Below are 8,843 nucleotides of genomic sequence, written 5' to 3'. Positions count from 1 at the left end.
CTTTTATTGGAATCCGCTGTTTGTTGTACAAGCACTTCCATTCTAGGTTGAATTCTTCCTGATGGACATGGCGTATTATGAGGGACTCACTATGAGAGATATCTTCAGCAGAGAGGGGTTTATGACAGACGTGTCAACCATGACAATCCTTATCTTGTTGAGAACTGTGATAACATCTCGCAATGTGCACTAACCTAGCGATAGTTCTGACGAGTCTCATCCAACAGGAGAAACGCTGGAAGCGCTCACAACCGAGGCTGGAGGTTTGCTTTATTCCAGTAACTAATGCACTAACTTCAGCGCGGATTTCTGGATCATTATCCGGATCCTGGATGCTGAAAACTTCCTGTACACATTCGTCCCTCTGTCTCAACAGAAACTCCAGACCTGTAAGCCAAGAAGAGTTAATAAAGGAACCTATAGACATCGGCCTAGTGGCGTGGTCTGCTGGATTAAAGTTGGATGGCACATAGTGCCATTGTTCAGGTTTTGAAGACCTCCTGATTCTCTCTATGCGGTTACTGATGTACACATAAAATCGTTTAGTCCGATTATAAATGTAACCTAAAACGACCTTACTGTCCGTGTAATACTGGACCTCTTCTATGTCGACACCCAGTTCTTGTTGTATGAAGTCTGCAATCTCCACTGCTAACACAGTCCCACAGAGTTCAAGTCTGGGAATAGTATGATCAGGCTTGGGAGCCAACTTAGCCTTACCAAAGACGAATCCAATGTGACTTTGTTTGTTGAGTTCTGTCACCTTCAGATAGGCAACCGCTGCAATGGCTTCCGTGGAGGCGTCTGAGAACACGTGGAGTTCTTTCTTTATGCTAGAGGTAGATGAGGTTTTGACATAGCATCTCGGGATGTGGATCTCATCCAAGGCACACAAACATTGTTTCCAGGCTTCCCATTTTTGCTCTTTATCAGAAGGAAGTGGGGTATCCCAATCCTTGACGGTTTCAGAAAGTTGTCTCAGTAGGGATCTACCTTGTATGGTGATGGGCGCTACAAATCCCAGCGGATCAAATAGGCTGTTCACCACTGATAGGACACCACGTTTTGTGAATGGCTTGTCTGCACAACTTATTTGAAAACCGAAGGAGTCGGCCGAGAGATCCCACCTGAGGCCCAAGCTCCTCTGCACAGGTGGACTGTCCAGTCCCAGGTTAATGTCCTTGAATCCAGGTGCATGATCACCTGACTCGAAGGCTCTCATTACGGCCAGGCTGTTTGAAGCAATTTTGTGTAGTCTAAGTTTAGCTTGGTACAACATTCTTTGAGTCCTCTTGAGCAGACTGATAGCCGCTTCTTCAGTCGGTAGTGATTTGAGTCCGTCATCTACGTAGAAGTCCTTTTCTACAAAGTCTCTCGCGTCTGCTCCATACTCGGACTCTCCTTCTAATGCAGTTCTCCGAAGGCCGTAAGTTGCTACGGCAGGTGAAGGGCTGTTTCCAAATACATGCACCCTCATTCGATACTCCACCATCTTTGCATTGGTGTCATTGTCCTTGTACCACAGAAACCTGAGGAAATTCCGGTGGTCCTCTCTGACTACGAAACAGTGGAACATCTGTTCAATGTCGGCAGTGATGGCGACAGGCTCTTTCCTGAACCTCATCAGCACTCCTACTAAGTTATTTGTCAGATTGGGACCTGTGAGAAGAACATCATTTAGAGATACACCTTGATGTTTGGCGCTTGAATCGAAAACAACCCTAATTTGATTAGGTTTCCATTGATGATACACTCCGAATGAAGGCAAGTACCAGCACTCTTCGTTCTTCCTTAAGGATGGAGCTGTTTCTGCGTGGTTGTTACGGAATATTTTATCCATAAAGGCGACAATGTGTTTTCTCATTTCAGGCTTGCTGTTCATGGTACGCTGAAGAGAGTTAAATCTAGACAGAGCTTGTTCCAGATTGTTAGGGAGTCTTAGCCTGGTAGCTCGGAAGGGTAATGGAGAAACCCAGTGATCGGTTTCGTCTTTAAAGGACTCTCTGTCCATTATCTTGACAAATTCTCTGTCATCTACTGACAAGGCTACTTTATCGTCGTTCTTGGTTGTGTGAAAGACTGATCTCCCCAAGTCTTCGGCAAAGAAGGGAGAAATTATGTCAGGTGGCTGTATGAGGTCTGGAGACTTCTCTTTCACCTCATAGTGATGAGGACACGGCTTAATGCAAGTTGTGCGTCCATCTCCACGCACATAAGTCTTGAAGGAGTCAATTCCTGGTTGATCTAAGCATACGTTCCCTATGACTACCCATCCCAAGTCCAGTCTCTGGGCGTATGGTGCATAGTCGGGACCATTACATTGTTGACGCACCTTGTGTACCCTTAGATTGTCTCTGCCGAGCAGGAGTAGAATCTCGGCGTTGATGTCCATAGGTGGGATAAGGCTGGCTAGCTGCCTTAGGTGTGGTTGGTGAAATGCAACTTCTGGGGTAGGAATCTCATCCCTATGGTTGGGTATTTGGTCGCATTCGATCAGCGTCGGTAGGGGTATTTCGGTATCCCCATTGATAGGAGAAGCAATGAATCCTTGTGCCCTTCTGCTGCTAGTCTCTATGCGGCCCGAGCAGGTGTTTAAGGTGTAGGGTTCTGATGGTCCTTTGATTCCAAAGGCTTCAAAGAATTTAGGTCCCGCTAGGGACCGGTTACTTTGGTCGTCGATGATGGCATACATTCTTACTGCCTTTTCTGGTTGTCCGTCTGGGTAAACCTTGATTAGGCATAGTCGGGCACAACATTTCTCACTCTGACTCTCCCCACATACTTCCAAGCATGAGCAGGAAACAGCTGTGGCGGTGTTGGCGTGATTCTGGGGCTCCCCGCCATGACTTGGAGCGGGGCTAATGGCGACTGCAGCCGGTGAGTCCCTGGCGAGTGGGGTTGGGTGCATAGCTGAGGCATGTCTTTCGCTATGACACTCTTCACACTTGATGGCAGATTTACAGTCCTTGGCCATGTGCTCCAATGAAGCGCAGCATCTGAAACATACCCCAAGCTCGGTGAGGACTTTCTTGCGCTCCTGTATGGTTTTGGATCTAAACCCTCTGCATTTGTTCAGTGAGTGTGGTTTTTTTATGAATGGGACATTCACGATTGAAGGACTTGTTTCCTAATGAGGTAGTGTACTGTTTTCCCGTGGGTACTGCAGGTGATGGTAGGTTAGTCTTTCTAACGCTCACGCTGCTCTTAAAGTCTCTGTGTTTATGCATGACACTTTCAAACCCTGATGATGACGTCGCTGAGGCTATAGTGTTGGACCCCAGGAAGTCAAGGCTGGGGTCATTCCTCATCTGGGACTGTTCATCGATGAACCTACAGAAATGAATAAATGGGGGAAAGGTGACGTCATGTGCTCTTTTGTACCTTGAGACCGACGCTGCCCACTTCTCTTGCAGACCGTATGGTAGCTTCACAACAATTGGGTTCACTCCATGCGCTGTATCCAGGTAGCACAGCCCAGTCAAACGAGGGTCTCTTTTGGCTAGCTCCAGTTCCATGAGCAGATCACTTAAGTCCTGAAGCTTATGGACTTCCTTGAGATTGATCTTTGGGATGTTTTGCAGTCTCTGGAATAGGGCCTTCTCTATCGCTTCTGCACTACCAAAGGTCCGTTCAAGTCTCTGCCAGGCGGCAGCGAGACCTGCTTCTGCTTGTCCCACATAGACAGTTCTGAGGCTCTTGATACGATTTGTAGAGCCTGGGCCCAACCATTTGATCATGAGGTCAAGTTCTTGCTCTACGGTTAGGTTGAGGTTGGCAATGGCGGCTTTGAAGGTTGCTTTCCAGGCTCTATAGCTCTCTGCACGGTCATCGAACTTTGAAAGACTGGTGTTGATTAGCTCTCTGCTCACCATAAACCTGGCGAACTCAGACATATCTGATTTCTCACTGCTTGTTGCCATGACAACTTGTGATGCCCCTGGGGCGTATGGGTTGCTTGGCGTGAAAGGGTGAGACGCTACCGGGTAGAATGATGTTGCTGCAGGGTTGAGCCGTGGTTTAGCCTCTGTAGATTCTGATGACTGCTGCTTGAGCTGTGGAGGTAGGCCAGAAAGCACCTGATCTTGCTGTAATAACTGTCCTTGAGTGGGCACATCCGGGTGACAGTTATTAGCTTGCTCGGGTGCTGTGGGTGGCACTAGCACCGTAGGTAAAGCTGGTTCGGAGGTTTCAGTGTTGTCGACTTGTACAGTACTGGAAATAAGGGGTGGCACGGGTAACTGTTTCAGCACATAGTCACTGGTGCGATCGACTGGATCGTCCATTTCCTGTGGTAGCGAGCAGACTGGATCAAGACCTTGGCTCAATGCTTGCTCAAGTATTCTTACTTTGGCTAACACAATTTCCTCATCCATCTCTGATTCAAAAATCTTTATCCGAGCTTCTGCTTCTGCCTTTGCAAGAGCTGTTTTCTCAATGAAGGTACGTCTCGCCTTGGATTGTTCTGCATTTATGCGGGCCTCTATTATTCTGTCACTCATGGCTGAGCTTCTAGAGCGCGATGATCTGTATGACCGGGAGGAATGTTTAGATGAATTTGATCTGTGTGATCTAGTTTCCTGCATATGAGAGATATGGAGTTCCGCTTTATCTTTAACATCCTGCACCATGGCGTCTCTTTCTCTGTCTAATGATTCTGCCTTGCTCAGTTCTGATGAGGCTTCATCGATATTAGAGTCTCTTAGAAAGGTTATATACCTTGTGGATAGTCCCTTGTATCTTTCATAAGCTGTGTTCAGCCGTCCAACGGCGACTTGTAAGCTGGCAGCACCACCTGAGGAGGATTTAAGTCCTGACATGAGGGAGGAAACCCGTTCCCATTGCTCTTCCAGGTTATCACATAGCTCATCTTTCATGGTGTGATAGTTTTCAATGACCTTTATCGTCGGTTTAAGAGAGCGTCTTGGTCGTGCGTCTTGGTCTGCTGGAAGCGTGGGTTCTGCTTCCTGCTCTTCATAATTATCATTATCAGGTTGCATTTGCTTTGTTTTATCACTGGGGAACTGAGCAAGGTCCTTTTCGGCCATTTTGATTTAAGGTGCGCTATCTCTTTAAGAAAATAAACTTTTGAATTGGGGGCTGAAAATTGCTGCACGGTTCCTATAGGGCACTTGATAAGCTTCCTAAGGTGTTTTGAGTGAATTGCTGGGTTTTTGGAGTTGTGGAGGACTTCCAGGCGAGGGAGTAGATACTGCGGATGCACGTTGATTCCCCTAGGCTTGTCCAGACATGTTCAGTGGCTGGGCAGATTTGCTGCACGTGGGCCTGTTGCTAGGGAGATTCCTGAGTGTGGTACTGGTCACTAAGGCAGTTTTTTGACTGTTCTGTCTCCACATGAAGGCGAATGAAGGTGTAACTGGTAGTGGCTGTGTGACTTTCCTACCTTCGTGTCCAAGCAGTGGAGCAGACAGGACCGGCAAAAGCTCAGGTTAGACGGATACACGTAGACACAGTGATTTGAATCAATGTGGGTTTATTTGACCCAAAATACAAACATTGGTATAATACTGAAATGACCTTGGTGTTGTCTGTTGATATCTTTCCTGAGGCTAACTGCTGGTCAAAAAACTGATGCCTTACGAGCCCGAGTGATGAATGTCCAGTCACACAGAAAGCAGATCCCTCACACAAGGGTTGCAGGAAGTGACATGGACCCAGGCTCCTGAAAACACGCCCAGCAAAGGAAAGCTTTATTAACAAGAACAGAGGCGTGCAGCATACAAATTCTGGCCAGCAGATGGCAGCAAAACGACCATACATAGAAACAATATGGTGATGGAAGAACCGATAATATGGTGGACAGTTAAATAAATATGAGAACAGTACAGAAGACAGCACAGAAGGCCTCCCCGTCAGGGAATCGAACTCCCACGTGACCGGCAGGGATACTCACCACTATACTAACGAGGACTAGCAGTGGGTGTGGCCGCTCCCGAAAGCCATAAAACCTGTATCAGTGATTTTCGTTAGACAGATTTAAAGAGTGTGTGGTGCAAGATTTGTACACTGCAAAAGCTCACGCACCTTTTAAGACTGCTTGAAAATTTGGATTGTCATCAAAAGGGAATCAACTAAAGGACTTACCTCGCCACTACGTTTTGTACCAACTTCGCACCTTTTAAGACTGTACTGAAAGGAGAGAATAGAAGTGACTGGCTTGTACCGGGATGGAACTCGCGACCTTGCCATTATTATTTCCCGTACAATTGCGCCAAAAATTTGTATTGTCATCATCAAAAAAGCTACTAATGGACAAGCTGTATCGTTAAAAAGGTAAAGAGTCTCTACCTCTGGGCTTGCCCCAGCTTGTGAAAAAGAGGACGAGTGCTAGTTAGAGATACCTTACCATATCTCCCGGCATAGGCAATTAGGCTTGCGAGACGTATTTAATACTATCCATCCGCAACAGATTCAGAGGTAGACAGCACAGAGTAAGAAGTTTACTCTATACTAAGGAGGACTAACTACAAGCACGTGCTCCAAAAAGCGCTAAATCCTGTATCAGTAGCTTTCCTTAGCCAGATACGACGTGCGTACGGGACAAGGTTTGCACGTTGCAACAGCTCATGTTAAGACTGTGCTGAAAAGAGAGAAAAGAAGCAACAGGACCATACGGGGATTGAACCTGCGACCTTGGCATTATTATTTCCAGTACAATTGCTTGAAAATTTGGATTGTCATCAAAAGGGAATCAACTAAAGGACTTAACTCGCCACTACGTTTTGTACCAACTTCCGTCCGCTGGAAAGCGCAGACTAACTGCAAGCACGTGCTCCAAAAAGCCCTAAATCCTGTATCAGTAGCTTTCCTTAGCCAGATACGACGTGCGTATGGGACAAGGTTTGCACGTTGCAACAGCTCATGTTAAGACTGTGCTGAAAAGAGAGAAAAGAAGCAACAGGACCATACGGGGATTGAACCTGCGACCTTGGCATTATTATTTCCAGTACAATTGCTTGAAAATTTGGATTGTCATCAAAAGGGAATCAACTAAAGGACTTACCTCGCCACTACGTTTTGTACCAACTTCCTTCCGCTGGAAAGCGCAGAGTAATTATTTTACTCTTACAATCGGTATTGGGTTTTCATTTGCAAAGGTGGAACTCCAGCAGAGCAATCAAAAGCGCTAAAAGAAAGCCTCCCCGTCGGGGAATCGAACCCCGGTCTCCCGCGTGACAGGCGGGGATACTCACCACTATACTAACGAGGACTAGCTGTGGGTGCAATTGCTCCTGAAAGCCCTAAAAGCTGTATCAGTGACTTTCGTTAGATTTAAAGAGTGTGTGGTGCAAGGTTTGTACACTGCAAAAGCTCACGCACCTTTTAAGACTGTACTGAAAGGAGAGAATAGAAGTGACTGGCTTGTACCGGGATGGAACTCGCGACCTTGCCATTATTATTTCCCGTACAATTGCCCAAAAATTTGTATTGTCATCATCAAGAAAGGAATCGAACCCCGGTCTCTCGCGTGACAGGCAGGGATACTCACCACTATACTAACTGTGGGTGCAATTGCTCCTGAAAGCCCTAAAAGCTGTATCAGTGACTTTCGTTAGATTTAAAGAGTGTGTGGTGCAAGGTTTGTACACTGCAAAAGCTCACGCACCTTTTAAGACTGTACTGAAAGGAGAGAATAGAAGCGACTGGCTTGTACCGGGATGGAACTCGCGACCTTGCCATTATTATTTCCAGTACAATTGCTTGGAAATTTGGATTGTCATCAAAAGGGAATCAACTAAAGGACTTACCTTGCCACTACGTTTTGTACCAACATCCTTCCGCTGGAAAGCGCAGACTAACTGCAAGCACGTGCTCCAAACAGCCCTAAATCCTGTATCAGTAGCTTACCTTAGCCAGATGCAACGTGCGTACAGGACAAGGTTTGCACGTTGCAACAGCTCATGTTAAGACTGTGCTGAAAAGAGAGAAAAGAACCAACAGGACCATACGGGGATTGAACCTGCGACCTTGGCATTATTATTTCCATTACAATTGCTTGAAAATTTGGATTGTCATCAAAAGGGAATCAACTAAAGGACTTACCTCGCCACTACGTTTTGTGCCAACTTCCTTCCGCTGGAAAGCGCAGACTAACTGCAAGCACGTGCTCCAAAAAGCCCTAAATCCTGTATCAGTAGCTTACCTTAGCCAGATGCAACGTGCGTACAGGACAAGGTTTGCACGTTGCAACAGCTCATGTTAAGACTGTGCTGAAAAGAGAGAAAAGAACCAACAGGACCATACGGGGATTGAACCTGCGACCTTGGCATTATTATTTCCATTACAATTGCTTGAAAATTTGGATTGTCATCAAAAGGGAATCAACTAAAGGACTTACCTCGCCACTACGTTTTGTGCCAACTTCCTTCCGCTGGAAAGCGCAGACTAACTGCAAGCACGTGCTCCAAAAAGCCCTAAATCCTGTATCAGTAGCTTACCTTAGCCAGATGCAACGTGCGTACAGGACAAGGTTTGCACGTTGCAACAGCTCATGTTAAGACTGTGCTGAAAAGAGAGAAAAGAAGCAACAGGACCATACGTGGATTGAAGCTGCGACCTTGGCATTATTATTTCCAGTACAATTGCTTGAAAATTTGGATTGTCACCAAAAGGGAATCAACTAAAGGACTTACCTAGCCACTACGTTTTGTACCAATTCCTTCCACTGGAAAGCGCAGAGTAAGGATTTTACTCTTACAATCGGTATTTGGGTTTCATTTGCAAAGGGGGAAATCCAGCAGAGCAATCAAAAGCGCTAAAGGAAGGACTCGCTGTCGTGAAATCGAACCCCGGTCTCCCGCGTGACAGGCGGGGATACTCACCAC

At 46.4% G+C, this 8,843-nt stretch overlaps 1 non-coding gene across 1 annotated transcript; it reads right to left on the bottom strand.

The window, feature by feature from the left end:
• Positions 1 to 7,156: 7,156 nt before the first annotated feature.
• On the bottom strand, positions 7,157 to 7,228 carry TRNAD-GUC (transfer RNA aspartic acid (anticodon GUC)). The gene has a single exon. It is a non-coding gene; the product is annotated as a tRNA-Asp (tRNA).
• Positions 7,229 to 8,843: the final 1,615 nt, after the last annotated feature.

Source organism: Sceloporus occidentalis, unplaced genomic scaffold (genome assembly GCF_023333645.1).
Source record: "Sceloporus occidentalis isolate IW3139 unplaced genomic scaffold, rSceOcc1.0.p SCAF_22, whole genome shotgun sequence".
Classification (NCBI taxonomy): Eukaryota; Metazoa; Chordata; class Lepidosauria; order Squamata; family Phrynosomatidae; genus Sceloporus; species Sceloporus occidentalis.
Note: the sequence above shows the minus strand (reverse complement) of the source record. Positions and strands in the feature narration are given on the sequence as shown.